The following is a 13474-nucleotide window of genomic DNA, read 5'->3' as shown; positions in this document are numbered from 1 at the left end:
CCGCTCCCCGGCGTGGGTGTCCAGGGCGTGTCCCAAGGGTTTGAGTGAGCCACTCTGAGAAAGGGTCGTGCTCTGTTCCCAGTTTCCTTCACACAGCCCAAAGAGCAGCGGCCACAGCCAAGCACCGAGGGGTCCAGGGCCACTTGACAGGCCCCACTGTGGGCCCCGAGCAGCTCCCTGTGTGTGGGGACAAAACAGCACCTGTGAGCGCAGCTACGGCCACCTCCTGGTGTTCCCCTCTTCTTACCACTGCCGCGTCTGGTTCTTTACTCAGCATGTCTCTCAGCCCACTGGAGGTATCAGAAATTCCAAATTCTCAAAGCTAAAGTTTGCGTATTTTCAGTATATATGTTGGGGTTTTACAATGGTTCGTGGCCAGAAAAGGTTCAGCACCTCCCACACACAGACATTGGCCCATTTCCTGTTCTTGGCATCTCTGTACTCGGTTGGTCCAACTCAGACAGCAACTTTAAGACGTTCAGTGCAGCCATGTCATGGCAGGACTCCACATCCTTTCCAATACTGTGGCTGATCAGAGGTGCCTGAGAGGAGCAATTGACAAGAGATACAAATTCGTTCTTGTTGTTTTTGGGGAAGTCTTTGTATTCAACCTGGAATCCCTGGACTCTGGAAAGATAGTCCAGCTGCTCAGAGGGTCTTGTAAGAGGTCCATGGGGTACGTGGCCTGAAGAGATGTTATTCTTTAAAATGGTCTGGGCTGTGGGCGAGGTGCCCCCATACAACAACTCACGGGCTATCATGGCAGTTTACCGTGGCCTTGGCAGGAGTCGGAGCTGCCCTGGTGAAATCTTTGGCGTGGTATCCTTGACTGACTCCTATGGCCTGGGCAACCTCAGGCACCATGGGAAGAATCCCCGCGGGCAGCTGCTGATGACTAAAATAAGGCATCCTAAACTCATCCTCTTTATTGCTAGTCCCATTTTCATCCCCAGAGCCAGGTTCAAAAAAGGTTACTTTTCTTCCATCCCCTGGTTTTTTTATTGGTGTCTTCTCCTCTGATTTGAGGGCTGGTTTGTTGGGCTGAGCCTGTGGGACTTTGAAACCAAGGATCTCCAGCATGTTCTCAGCTGCGTTGCATTTGGCCACCTTCTTGTTGGTGCCTGTTCCTTCTGCGGTATGGTTTCCCACCTTCACCTGCATCACAAACTCTCTGCAGCGCGGGAGGCCTCGCTCTGTGAGGAGCATGTACTCTGGCTCCTTCTCCTTTTTTGCCTGCTGGATCTGGGCCAGTCTGCTGATCGGTTCCTCCCCTGGCCGCAGTCTGTGCTGCTCTGCAGCCTATGGATTTTGTTTGTTTTGTTTTTTTTTTTTTTTGATTCTGGGCTTCACTTGCTCCACCGTAGGCAGGGGTGGTAGCTTCTTCAGCTCCTAGAGGATGGCGATAGTAGCGTTTTTCTTTTAAATCTTCTTGCTCTTCCCTTTACCTTCCCCCACAAACTCCCCAACTGGTCACAAAGCTCTTCAAATGGGGGGGGTCCACTCTCCTGGACAACCTCAAAAGTCACAGGCAAGTTCCGTTTAAGTGCAATCTCAAACACTTGATTTATTTCCAATTTATTGAGATTTTCTTCTTCTGATTCTCTTCCATTCACCTGCTCGCCTGGCCGCCTCCCCTCCGGCCTCTCGGGCGGGGGCTCGCTCTGCAGGGTCCGCGAAGCTTTCCCAGCGGCATCGTGTCTTGCGGCCTGCCTCGTCTTGCCTTTCCGGTTAAACTGCTCTCCTCCCACAGAAAGCTCAACTTGAAAAAGTAAAGGAGGTACTGGAAATGGGTAAAAGTACCTTGGGGGATAAGCACCTCCTTTCATGTTGTAGTTTAAGTGGACTGCATCCTAGAGTAAGGGTCGACAGGCTTATACACTGGGTTTCTTCCAAGTTTCATGCACAGTGCATTTAGTTCTGCAGTAGGGGTTATGCTTTCTTAAAAAGAGGTGCTCCGGGAATAATGCTGTTTTGGTTCAGTTCTGAGAGGTTATGTGGTTAGGAAACTCCTGGCTGCTGCCCCGAGCTCGGCCCCCAGCCGGCGGTCCTGGGCAGCAGAGGTAGCGGCGGGGGCGGCTAGGGTGGCGAGGAGGAGAAGGAGGAAGGAAGAAGGGAGAGGAGGAAGGGAATGGTGGAGGGAAGGGGCGGAGTGGCCGCAGAGGAGGTGGGCTCTGTGGGGCTGGGGGCTCAGAGGAAGGGCGAGCTCAGCCAGACGCGGCTACCGCGGGCGCAAACGCTAGAGTAAACAAAACACTTTTAATCAATGGGTCAAAGAAGAAACAATAAAGGAAATTTTAAAATATCTTGAAAAAAATGAAAACACAACACATCAAAACTTACGGGATGCAATGAAGACAGTGCTAAGGGGGAAATTTATAGCTGTAAATGTTTACATTAAATAAAATATAAAGGAAAGGAGACCTAACTCAAATCAACAACCTGAATTTACACCTTGAGGAAGTAGAAAAAGAGGTTAAAGCCAAAGCTAGTGGAGGAAGGAAATAATAAAAACAAAAATAGAGATAAATGAAATATAAAATAGATAAATGAAATAATAAAAACAAAAATAGAGATAAATGAAATATAAAATAGATAATAGATAAAATAGATAACCCAATAATCAAGTTGGGTTGTTGACAATAACAACAAAATTGACAAACCTTTAGTAAGACTGACACAGAAATAGGGGACTCAAGCAAATAACATCAGAAATGAAGAGGAGACATTACTACCAATTTTACAGAAATTTCACTATCTGTGATAGCTATAGCCTTGCAAAATGCATTTTTTAAAAGTAATAAGACATGAAAGTCAAAATTATTGCTTGATTCATGGGCTTTGGAAATGATGTTGCATTAGCAGGCATGAAAACAACATCAGTCTCCTTGTACATCTCCATTAGAGCTCTTGAGTGACCTGGTACATTGTCAATGGGCAGTCATATTTTTTTCTGAACAGTAGGTCTGGAAAGATCTATGCATCTCTATATTTATTGTGTGTTATTCCCAAGAGCCAAGATATTGAAGCAATCGAAGTATCCATCCATAAATGATTGGAAAAAGAATGGGATATTACTCAGCCATAAAAAAAGGATATCTTGTCATTTGCAATAACATGAATGGACTTAGAAGGTATAATGCAAAGTGAAATAAGTCCATCAGAGAAAGACAAATACCTTATGATTTCACTCATATGTGGAATTTAAGAAAAGAAAGACACACAAATGAACAAAGGAAAAAAAGGGACAAACAAACAAACAAACAAAAAACAGACTCTTAAAAACAGAACACAAATGAGTGGTTGCCAGAGGGGAGGTGGGCAGGGGAAATGGGTGAAATAGGTGAAGGGGAATAAGAGTACACTTATATGGAGGAGCACTGAAAAATGTATAGAATTGTTAAATCATTATACTGTATACGTGGAACTAATATAACACTGTATGTTCATTATACTTCAATAAAATATAATAAAAACCCACTGAATTGCACACCTAAGAATGAACTAAATTGAAAATTTTATGTTATACATATTTTGCCACAATAAAAACAATGCTTTAAATGTAAAAAACAAAAAGGGTATCTGGATGGCTCATTCAGTAAAACATGTGACTCTTTATCTTGGGGTCAAGAGTTCAAGCCCCACATTGGGGTGCATATGGCCCTTCTTTTCACTACATCTGTGTCTTTGGGGTAAATACCCAGGAGTGCAATTGCTGGGTCATAGGGTAGCTCTATTTCTATTTTTTTTGACGAGCCTCCACACTGTTTTCCAAAGTGGCTGTACCAAAGTGCATTCCCACCAACAGTGTAAGAGAGTTCCCCTTTGTCCACAACTTCTCCAACATTTGTTGTTTCTTGCCTTGTCCATTTTTGCCATTCTAACTGGTATAAGGTGGTATCTCAATGTGGTTTTGATTTGAATTTCCTTGATGGCTAATGATGATGAACATTTTTTCATGTGTCTGTTAGCCATTTGTATGTCTTCTTTAGAGAAGTGTCTGTTCATGTCTTTTGCCCATTTTTTGACTTGATTATTTGTTTTTTGGGTGTTGAGTTTGAGAAGTTCTTTATAGATCTTGGATACCAAGATCTTGGTATCATTAGCAAATATCTTCTGCCATTCTGTGGGTTGCCTCTTTGTTTTGTTGACTCTTTCTTTTGTTGTGCAGAAGCTTTTTATCTTGATGAAGTCCCAAAAGTTCATTTTTGCTTTTGTTTCACTTGCCTTTGGAGATGTATCTTGAAAGAAGTTGCTGTGGCCGATGTCAAAGAGGTTACTGCCTATGTTCTCCTCTAGGATTTTGATGGATTCCTGTCTCACATTGAGGTCTTTCATCCATTTTGAGCTTATCTTTGTGTATGGTGTTAGAAAATGGTTGAGTTTCATTCTTCTGTATATAGCTGTCCAATTTTCCCAGCACCATTTATTGAAGAGAATGTCTTTTTTTCCATTGCATATTTTTTCCTGCGTCGTTGAAGATTATTTGACCACAGATTTGAGGGTCCATATCTGGGCTCTCTATTCTGTTCCATTGGTCTGTATGTCTGTTTTTGTGCCAGTACCATGTTGTCTTGATGATCACTGCTTTGTAATATAGTTTGAAATCGGGCAATGTGATACCCCCAGCTTTATTTTTCTTTTTCAATATTTCCTTGGTGATTTGGGGTCTTTTCTGATGCCATACAAATTTTAGAATTGTTTGTTCCAGTACTTTGAAAAATGTCGTTGGAATTTTGATCGGGATGGCATTGAAGGTATAGATTGCTCTGGGCAGCATAGACATTTTAACAATGTTTATTCTTCCAATCCATGAGCATGGAATGTTTTTCCATATTTTTGTGTCTTCTTCAATTTCTTTCATGAGTGTTTTGTAGTTCCTAGAGTATAGATCCTTTATCTCTTTGGTTAGGTTTATTCCGAAGTATCTTATGGTTTTTGGTGCTATTGTAAATGGAATCGTTTCTCTAATTTCTCTTTCTATAGTTGCATTGTTAGTGTATAAGAAAGCAACTGATTTCTGTGCATTGATTTTGTATCCTGCCACATTACTGAATTGCTGGATGAGTTCTAGTAATTTGGGGGTGGAGTCTTTTGGGTTTTCCACATAAAGTATCATGTTGTCTGCGAAAAGAGAGAGTTTGACTTCTTCTTTGCCAATTTGAATACCTTTTATTTCTTTTTGTTGTCTGATTGCTGTTGCTAGGACTTCTAGTACTATGTTGAACAGCAGTGGTGAGAGTGGGCACCCTTGACATGTTCCTGATCTTAAGGGAAATGCTCTCAGCTTTTCCCCATTGAGGATGATATTCGCTGTGGGTTTTTCATAGAGGGATTTTATGAACTTGAGGAATGTTCCCTCTATCCCTATACTCTGGAGAGTTTTAATCAGGAAAGGATGTTGTATTTTGTCAAATGCTTTTTCTGCATCAGTTGAGAGGACCATATGGTTCTTCTCCTTCCTCTTATTAATGTGTTCTATCACATTGATTGATTTGCGAATGTTGAACCACCCTTGCATCCCAGGGATAAATCCCACTTGGTCGTGGTGGATGATCCTTTTAATGTATTGTTGGATCCTATTAGCTAGGATTTTGTTGAGGATTTTGGAATCCATATTCATCGGGGATATTGTTCTGAAATTCTTTTTGATGGGGTCTTTGCCTGGTTTGGGGATTAAGGTAATGCTGGCCTCATAGAATGAGTCTGGAAGATTTCCTTCTCTTTCTATTTTTTGAAACAGCTTCAGGAGAATAGGTATTATTTCTTCTTTGAATGTTTGTTAGAATTCCTCAGGGAATCCATCAGGCCCTGGACTCTTATTTTTGGGGAAGTTTTTGATCACTGCTTCAATCTTGTTACTGGTTATTGGCCTATTCAGGTTGTCAATTTCTTCCTGTTTCAGCCTTGGTACTTTATAGGTTTCCAGGAAGGCATTCATTTCTTCCAGGTTGCTTAATATATTGGCATATAGTTGTTGATAATAATTTCTAATAATTGTTTCTATTTCATTGGTGTTAGTCGTGATCTCTCCCCTTTCATTCATAATTTTATTAATTTGGGTCCTTTCTCTTTTCTTTTGGATAAGTCTGGCCAGTGGTTTCTCAATCTTATTAATTCTTTCAAAGAACCAGCTTCTAGTTTCATTGATCTGATCTACTGTGTTTCTGGTTTCTAATTCATTGATCTCTGCTCTAATCTTAATTATTTCTCTTCTAATGCATGGCTTAGACATCATTTGTTGCTTTTTCTCTAGTTCTTTAAGGTGTAGAGTTAGTTGGTGAATTTGGGATTTTTCTATTTTTTTTGAGTGAGGCTTGGATGGCTATGTATTTCCCCCTTCAGACCACCTTTGCAGTATCCCATAGGTTTTGGACCTATGTGTTTTCATTCTCATTGTTTTCCATAAATTGTTTAAGTTCTTCTGTGATTTCCTGTTGACCCAAACATTCTTGAACAGAGTGGTCTTTAGTTTCCAAGTGTTTGAATTTCTTCCAAATTTTTTCTTGTGATTGAGTTCCAGTTTTAAAGTATTATGGTCTCAGAATATGTAGGGAATAATCTCAATCTTTTGGTATCGTTTGAGACCTGATTTGTTACCCAGTATGTGGTCTATTCTGGAGAAAGTTCCATGTGTGCTCGAGAAGAATAAGTATTCTGTTGTTTTAGGGTGGAATGTTCTGTATATATCTATGAGGTCTGTGTGGTGTGTCAGTCAAAGCTCTTGTTTCTTTATTGATTTTCTGCTTAGATGATCTGTCAATTGCTGAGAGTGGAGTATTGAGGTCTCCTACAATTAATGTATTACTATCAATATGACTCTTTATTTTGGTTAACAGTTGGCTTATGTAGTTGGCTGCTCCCAAGTTGGGGGCATATATATTTACAATTGTTGGATCTTCTTGTTGGTTAGACTTTTTAAAAATGATATAGTGACTTTTTGTGTCTCTAACTACAGTCTTTAGCTTAAAATCTAATTTTTCTGATATAAGAATTTCTACCCCAGCTTTCTTTTGAGGTCTGTTGGCATGGAAGATGGATCTACATCCCTTCACATTCCGTCTGGATGTAGCTTTAGGTTCAAAAAGAGTCTCTTGTAGACAGCATATGGATGGGTCCTGTCTTTTTTTTTTATTATTATTATTATGTTATGTTAATCACCATACATTAAATCATTAGCTTTTGATGTAGTGTTCCATGATTCATTGTTTGCGTATAACACCCAGTGCTCCATTCAGTACATGCCCTCTTTACCAATAATATTTATTTATTTATTTATTTATTTATTTATTTATTTATTTATTTTATGTTATGTTAATCACCATACATTACCTCATTAGTTTTTGATGTAGTATTCCATGATTCCTTGTTTGTGTATAACACCCAGTACTCCATGCAGAACGTGCCCTCTTTAATACCCATCACCAGGCTAGCCCATCCCCCCACACCCTTCCCCTCTAGAAACCTCAGTTTTTTTCTCAGAGTCCATAGTCTCTCATGGATCGTCTCCCTTCTTGCTATCTTCTTCTCCTTCTTGCTATCTTCTTCTCCTTTTTTCCCTTCTTGCTATCTTCTTCTCCTTTTTTTTTTTTTTTTTTTTAACATATAATGTATTATTTGTTTCAGAAGTACAGGTCTGTGATTCAACAGTCTCACACAATTCACAGCACTCACCGTAGTAATAGCCTCCCTAATAAATATCACAAACCCACCCCATCCCTCCAACCCCTCACCAATCCAGCAACCCTCAGTTTGTTTCCTGAGATTAAGAATTCCTCATATCAGTGAGATCATATGATACATGTCTTTCTCTGATTGACTTATTTCGCTCAGCATAATACCCTCCAGTTCCATCCACATCGTTGCAAATGGCAAGATTCCATTCCTTTGATCACTGCATAATATTCCATTGTATATATATACACCACATCTTCTTTGTCCATTTATCTGTTGATGGACATCTTGGCTCTTTCCATAGTTTGGCTATTGTGGATATTGCTGCTAAAAACATCGGGGTGTACGTACCCCTTCCGATTCCTACATTTGTATCTTTTTTTTTTTTTTAAAGATTTTATTTATTTATTTGAGAGAGAGAGAACGAGAGACAGAGAGCATGAGAGGGAGGAGGGTCAGAGGGAGAAGCAGACTCCCCGCCAAGCAGGGAGCCCGATGCGGGACTCGATCCCAGGACTCCAGGACCATGACCTGAGCCGAAGGCAGTCGCTTAACCAACTGAGCCACCCAGGCGCCCCATCCTACATTTGTATCTTTGGGGTAAATACCCAGTAGTGCAATTGCTGGGTCATATGGTAGCTCTATTTTCAACTTTTTGAAGAACCTCCATACTATTTTCCAGAGTGGCTGCACCAGCTTGCATTCCCACCAACAGTGTAGGAGGGTTCCACGCCAACATCTGTCATTTCCTGACTTGTTAATTTTAGCCATTCTGACTGGTGTGAGGTGGTATCTCATTGAGGTTTTGATTTGCATTTCCCTGATGCTGAGCGATGTTCAGCACTTTTTCATGTGTCTGTTGGCCATTTGGATGTCTTCTTTGGAAAAATGTCTGATCTTGTCTTCTGCCCATTTCTTGATTGGATTATTTGTTCTTTTGGTGTTGAGTTTGATAAGTTCTTTATAGATTTTGGATACTAGCCCTTTATCTGATATGTCATTTGCAAATATCTTCTCCCATTCTGTCGGTTGTCTTTTGGTTTTGTTGACTGTTTCTTTTGCTGTGCAAAAGCTTTTTATCTTGATGAGGTCCTGATAGTTCATTTTTGCCCTTGCTTCCCTTGCCTTTGGCGATGTTTCTAGAAAGAAGTTGCTGTGGCTGAGGTTGAAGAGGTTGCTGCCTGTGATCTCAGTTAGGATTTTGATGGACTCCTGTCTCACATATAAGTCTTTCAACCATTTGAATCTATTTTTGTGTGTGGTGTAAGGAAACGGTCCAGTTTCATTCTTCTGCATGTGGCTGTCCAATTTTCCCAACACCATTTGTTGAAGAGACTGTCTTTTTTCCATTGGACATTCTTTCCTGCTTTGTCAAAGATTAGTTGACCATAGAGTTGAGGGTCCATTTCTGGGCTCTCTATTCTGTTCCATTGATCTATGTGACTGTTTTTGTGCCAGTACCATACTGTCTTGATGATGACATCTTTGTAATAGAGCTTGAAGTCCGGAATTGTGATGCCACCAGCTTTGCTTTTCTTTTTCAAGATTCCTCTGGCTATGCGGGGTCTTTTCTGGTTCCATACAAATTTTAGGATTATTTGTTCCATTTCTTTGAAAAAAAGTGGATGGTATTTTGATAGGGATTGCATTAAATATGTAGATAGCTCTAAGTAGCATTGACATCTTCACAATATTTGTTCTTCCAATCCATGAGCATGGAACGTTTTTCCATTTCTTTGTGTCTTCCTCAATTTCTTTCATGAGTATTTTATAGTTTTCTGAGTACAGATTCATTGCCTCTTTGGTTAGATTTATTCCTAGGTATCTTCTGATTTGGGGTGGAATTGTAAAAGGGATCAACTCCTTAATTTCTCTTTCTTCTGTCTTGTTGTTGGTGTATAGGAATGCCACCGATTTCTGTACATTGGTTTTATATCCTGCCACTTTACCGAATTCCTGTATGAGTTCTAGCAGTTTTGGGGTGGAGTCTTTTGGCAGTCGCTTAACCAACTGAGCCACCCAGGCGCCCCATCCTTACCATATCATCTGCAAAGAGTGAGAGTTTCACTTCTTCTTTCCTGATTCAGACGCATTTTATTTCTTTTTGTTGTCTGATTGCTGTGGCTGGGATTTCTAATACTATATTGAATGGCACTGGTGATAGTGGACATCCCTGCTGTGTTCCCGACCTTAAGGGGAAAGCTCTCAGTTTCTCCCCATTGAGAATGATATTCGCTGTGGGTTTTTCATAGATGGCTTTTATTGTATTGAGGTATATACCCTCTATCCCTATACTCTGAAGAGTTTTGGTCAAGAAACGATGGTATACTTTGTCACATAGTTTTTCTGCATCTATTGAGAGGATCATATGGTTCTTGTTCTTTCTTTTATTAATGTATTGTATCACACTGATGGATTTGTGGATGTTGAACCAATCTTGCAGCCCAGGGATAAATCCCACTTGGTCGTCGTGAATAATGCTTTTAATGTACTGTTGGATCCTATTGGGTAGTATTTTGGTGAGAATTTTTGCATCCATGTTCATCAGGGATATTGGTCTGTAATTCTCCTTTTTGATGGGGTCTTTGTCTGGTTTTGGGATCAAGGTAATGGTGGCCTCCTAAAACGAGTTTGGAAAATTTCCTTCCACTTCTATTTTTTGGAACAGTTTCAGAAGAATAGGTATTAATTCTTCTTTAAATGTTTGGTAGAATTCACCTGTGTAGCCATCTGGCCCTGGGTTCTTGTTGTTGGGAGATTTTTGATGACTGCTTCAATTTCCTTAGTGGTTATAGGTCTGTTCAGGTTTTCTATTTCTTCCTGGTTCAGTTTTGGTAGTTGATACATCTCTAGGAATGCATCCATTTCTTCCAGATTATCTAATTTGCTGGCATAGTGTTGCTCATCATATGTTCTTATAATTGTTTGTATTTCCTTCGTGTTGGTTGAGATCTCTCCTCTTTCATTCTTGACTTATTTATGTGGGCAGGTCTGTTGCCAATCTAATGTTTCTACCATTGAAGGTTACAGATCTCTTCTCCCAAGCTGCTTTCAGGATTTTCTCTTTGATCTGAGACTCATATGTTTTACTATTAGATGTTGGGGTGTTGACCTATTTTTATTGATTTTGAGGCGTGTTCTCTGTGCCTCCTGGATTTTGATCCCTGTTTCCTTCCCCAAATTAGGGAAGTTCTCTGCTATAATTTGCTCCAATATACCTTTTGCTCCTCTCTCTCTTTCTTCTTCTTCTGGGATCCCAATTATTCTAAAATTGTTTTATCATATGCTATCACTTTTCTCTTAAATTCTGCCCTCGTGATCCAGTAGTTATCTCTCTTTTTGTCAGCTTCTTTATTTTCCATCATTTGGTCTTCTATATCACTAATTCTCTCTTCTGCCTCATTTATCCTAGCAGTTAGAGCCTCCATTTTTTTAAAAATTTTTTTATTGTTATGTTAATCCCCATACATTACGTCATTAGTTTTAGATATAGTGTTCCATGATTCATTGTTTGTGCATAACACCCAGTGCTCCATGCAGAACGTGCCCTCCTCAATACCCATCACCAGGCTAACCCATCCTCCCACCCCCCTCCCCTATAGAACCCTCAGTTTGTTTTTCAGAGTCCATCGTCTCTCATGGTTCTTCTCCCCCTCCGATTTCCCCCCCTTCATTCTTCCCCTCCTGCTACATTCTTCTTCTTCTTTTTTTCTTACTTAACATATATTGCATTATTTGTTTCAGAGGTACAGATCTAAGATTCAACAGTCTTGCACAATTCACAGCGCTTACCAGAACACATACCCTCCCCAGTGTCCATCACCCAGTCACCCCATCCCTCCCACCCCACCCCCCACTCCAGCAACCCTCAGTTTGTTTCCTGAGATTAAGAATTCCTCATATCAGTGAGGTCATATGATACATGTCTTTCTCTGTTTGACTTATTTCGCTCCGCATAATACCCTCCAGTTCCATCCACGTCGTTGCAAATGGCAAGATCTCATTCCTTTTGATGGCTGCATAATATTCCATTGTATATATATACCACATCTTCTTTATCCATTCATCTGTTGATGGACATCTTGGCTCTTTCCACAGTTTGGCTATTGTGGACATTGCTGCTATAAACATCGGGGTACACGTACCCTTTCGGGTCCCTACTTTTGTATCTTTGGGGTAAATACCCAGTAGTGCAATTGCTGGATCATATGGTAGCTCTATTTTCAACTTTTTGAGGAACCTCCATACTGTTTTCCAGAGTGGCTTCACCAGCTTGCATTCCCACCAACAGTGTAGGAGGGTTCCCCTTTCTCCGCATCCCCGCCAACATCTGTCATTTCCTGACTTGTTAATTTTAGCCATTCTGACTGGTGTGAGGTGGCATCTCATTGAGGTTTTGATTTGGATTTCCCTGATGCCGAGCGATATTGAACACTTTTTCATGTGTCTGTTGGCCCTTTGGATGTCTTCTTTGGAAAAATGTCTGTTCATGTCTTCTGCCCATTTCTTGATTGGATTCTTTGTTCTTTTGGTGTTGAGTTTGATAAGTTCTTTATAGATTTTGGATACTAGCCCTTTATCTGATATGTCATTTGCAAATATCTTCTCCCATTCTGTCAGTTGTCTTTTGGTTTTGTTGACTGTTTCCTTTGCTTTGCAAAAGCTTTTTATCTTGATGAAGTCCCAATAATTCATTTTTGCCCTTGTTTCCCTTGCCTTTGGCGATGTTTCTAGGAAGAAGTTGCTGCGGCTGAGGTCGAAGAGGTTGCTGCCTGTGTTCTCCTTTAGGATTTTGATGGACTCCTGTCTCACATTGAGGTCTTTCAACCTTTTGGAGTCTATTTTTGTGTGTGGTGTAAGGAAATGGTCCAGTTTCATTCTTCTGCATGTGGCTGTCCAATTTTCCCAAAACCATTTGTTGAAGAGACTGTCTTTTTTCCATTGGACATTCTTTCCTGCTTTGTCAAAGATTAGTTGACCATATAGTTGAGGGTCCATTTCTGGGCTCTCTATTCTGTTCCATTGATCTATGTGTATGTTTTTGTGCCAGTACCATACTGTCTTGATGATGACAGCTTTGTAGTAGAGCTGGAAGTCTGGAATTGTGATGCCGCCAGCTCTGCTTTTCTTTTTCAAGATTCCTCTGGCTATGCGGGGTCTTTTCTGGTTCCATACAAATTTTAGGATTATTTGTTCCATTTCTTTGAAGAAAGTGGATGGTATTTTGATGGGGATTGCATTGAATGTGTAGATTGCTCTAGGTAGGATTGACATCTTCACAATATTTGTTCTTCCAATCCATGAGCATGGATCATTTTTTCATTTCTTTGTATCTTCCTCAATTTCTTTCATGAGTATTTTATAGTTTTCTGAGTACAGATCCTTTGCCTCTTTGGTTATATTTATTCCTAGGTATCTTATGGTTTTGGGTGCAATTGTAAATGGGATCGACTCCTTAATTTCTCTTTCTTCTGACTTGTTGTTGGTGTATAGGAATGCCACTGACTTCTGTGCATTGATTTTATATCCTGCCACTTGACTGAATTCCTGTATGAGTTCTAGCAGTTTTGGGGTGGAGTCTTTTGGGTTTTCCACATAAAGTATCATATCATCTGCAAAGAGTGAGAGTTTGACTTCTTCTTTGCCAATTTGGAAACTTTGATTTCTTTTTGTTGTCTGATTGCTGTGGCTAGGACTTCCAATACTATGTTCAATAGCAGTGGTGATAGTGGACATCCCTGCCGCATTCCTGACCTTAGGGGGAAAGCTCTCAGTTTTTCCCCATTGAGAATGATATTCGCTG

The 13474-nt window shown here is 40.4% G+C and overlaps 1 pseudogene; it reads right to left on the bottom strand.

Annotated features, from left to right (window-relative positions):
* Positions 1–251: 251 nt before the first annotated feature.
* Positions 252–2050, bottom strand: LOC118519480 (double-stranded RNA-binding protein Staufen homolog 1 pseudogene; annotated as a pseudogene).
* Between the last annotated feature and the right edge of the window lie 11424 nt (positions 2051–13474).

Source organism: Halichoerus grypus, chromosome 4 (genome assembly GCF_964656455.1).
Source record: "Halichoerus grypus chromosome 4, mHalGry1.hap1.1, whole genome shotgun sequence".
NCBI lineage: Eukaryota > Metazoa > Chordata > Mammalia > Carnivora > Phocidae > Halichoerus > Halichoerus grypus.
The sequence above is the reverse complement of the archived record's forward strand: the minus strand, read 5'-3'. Positions and strand labels throughout refer to the sequence as shown.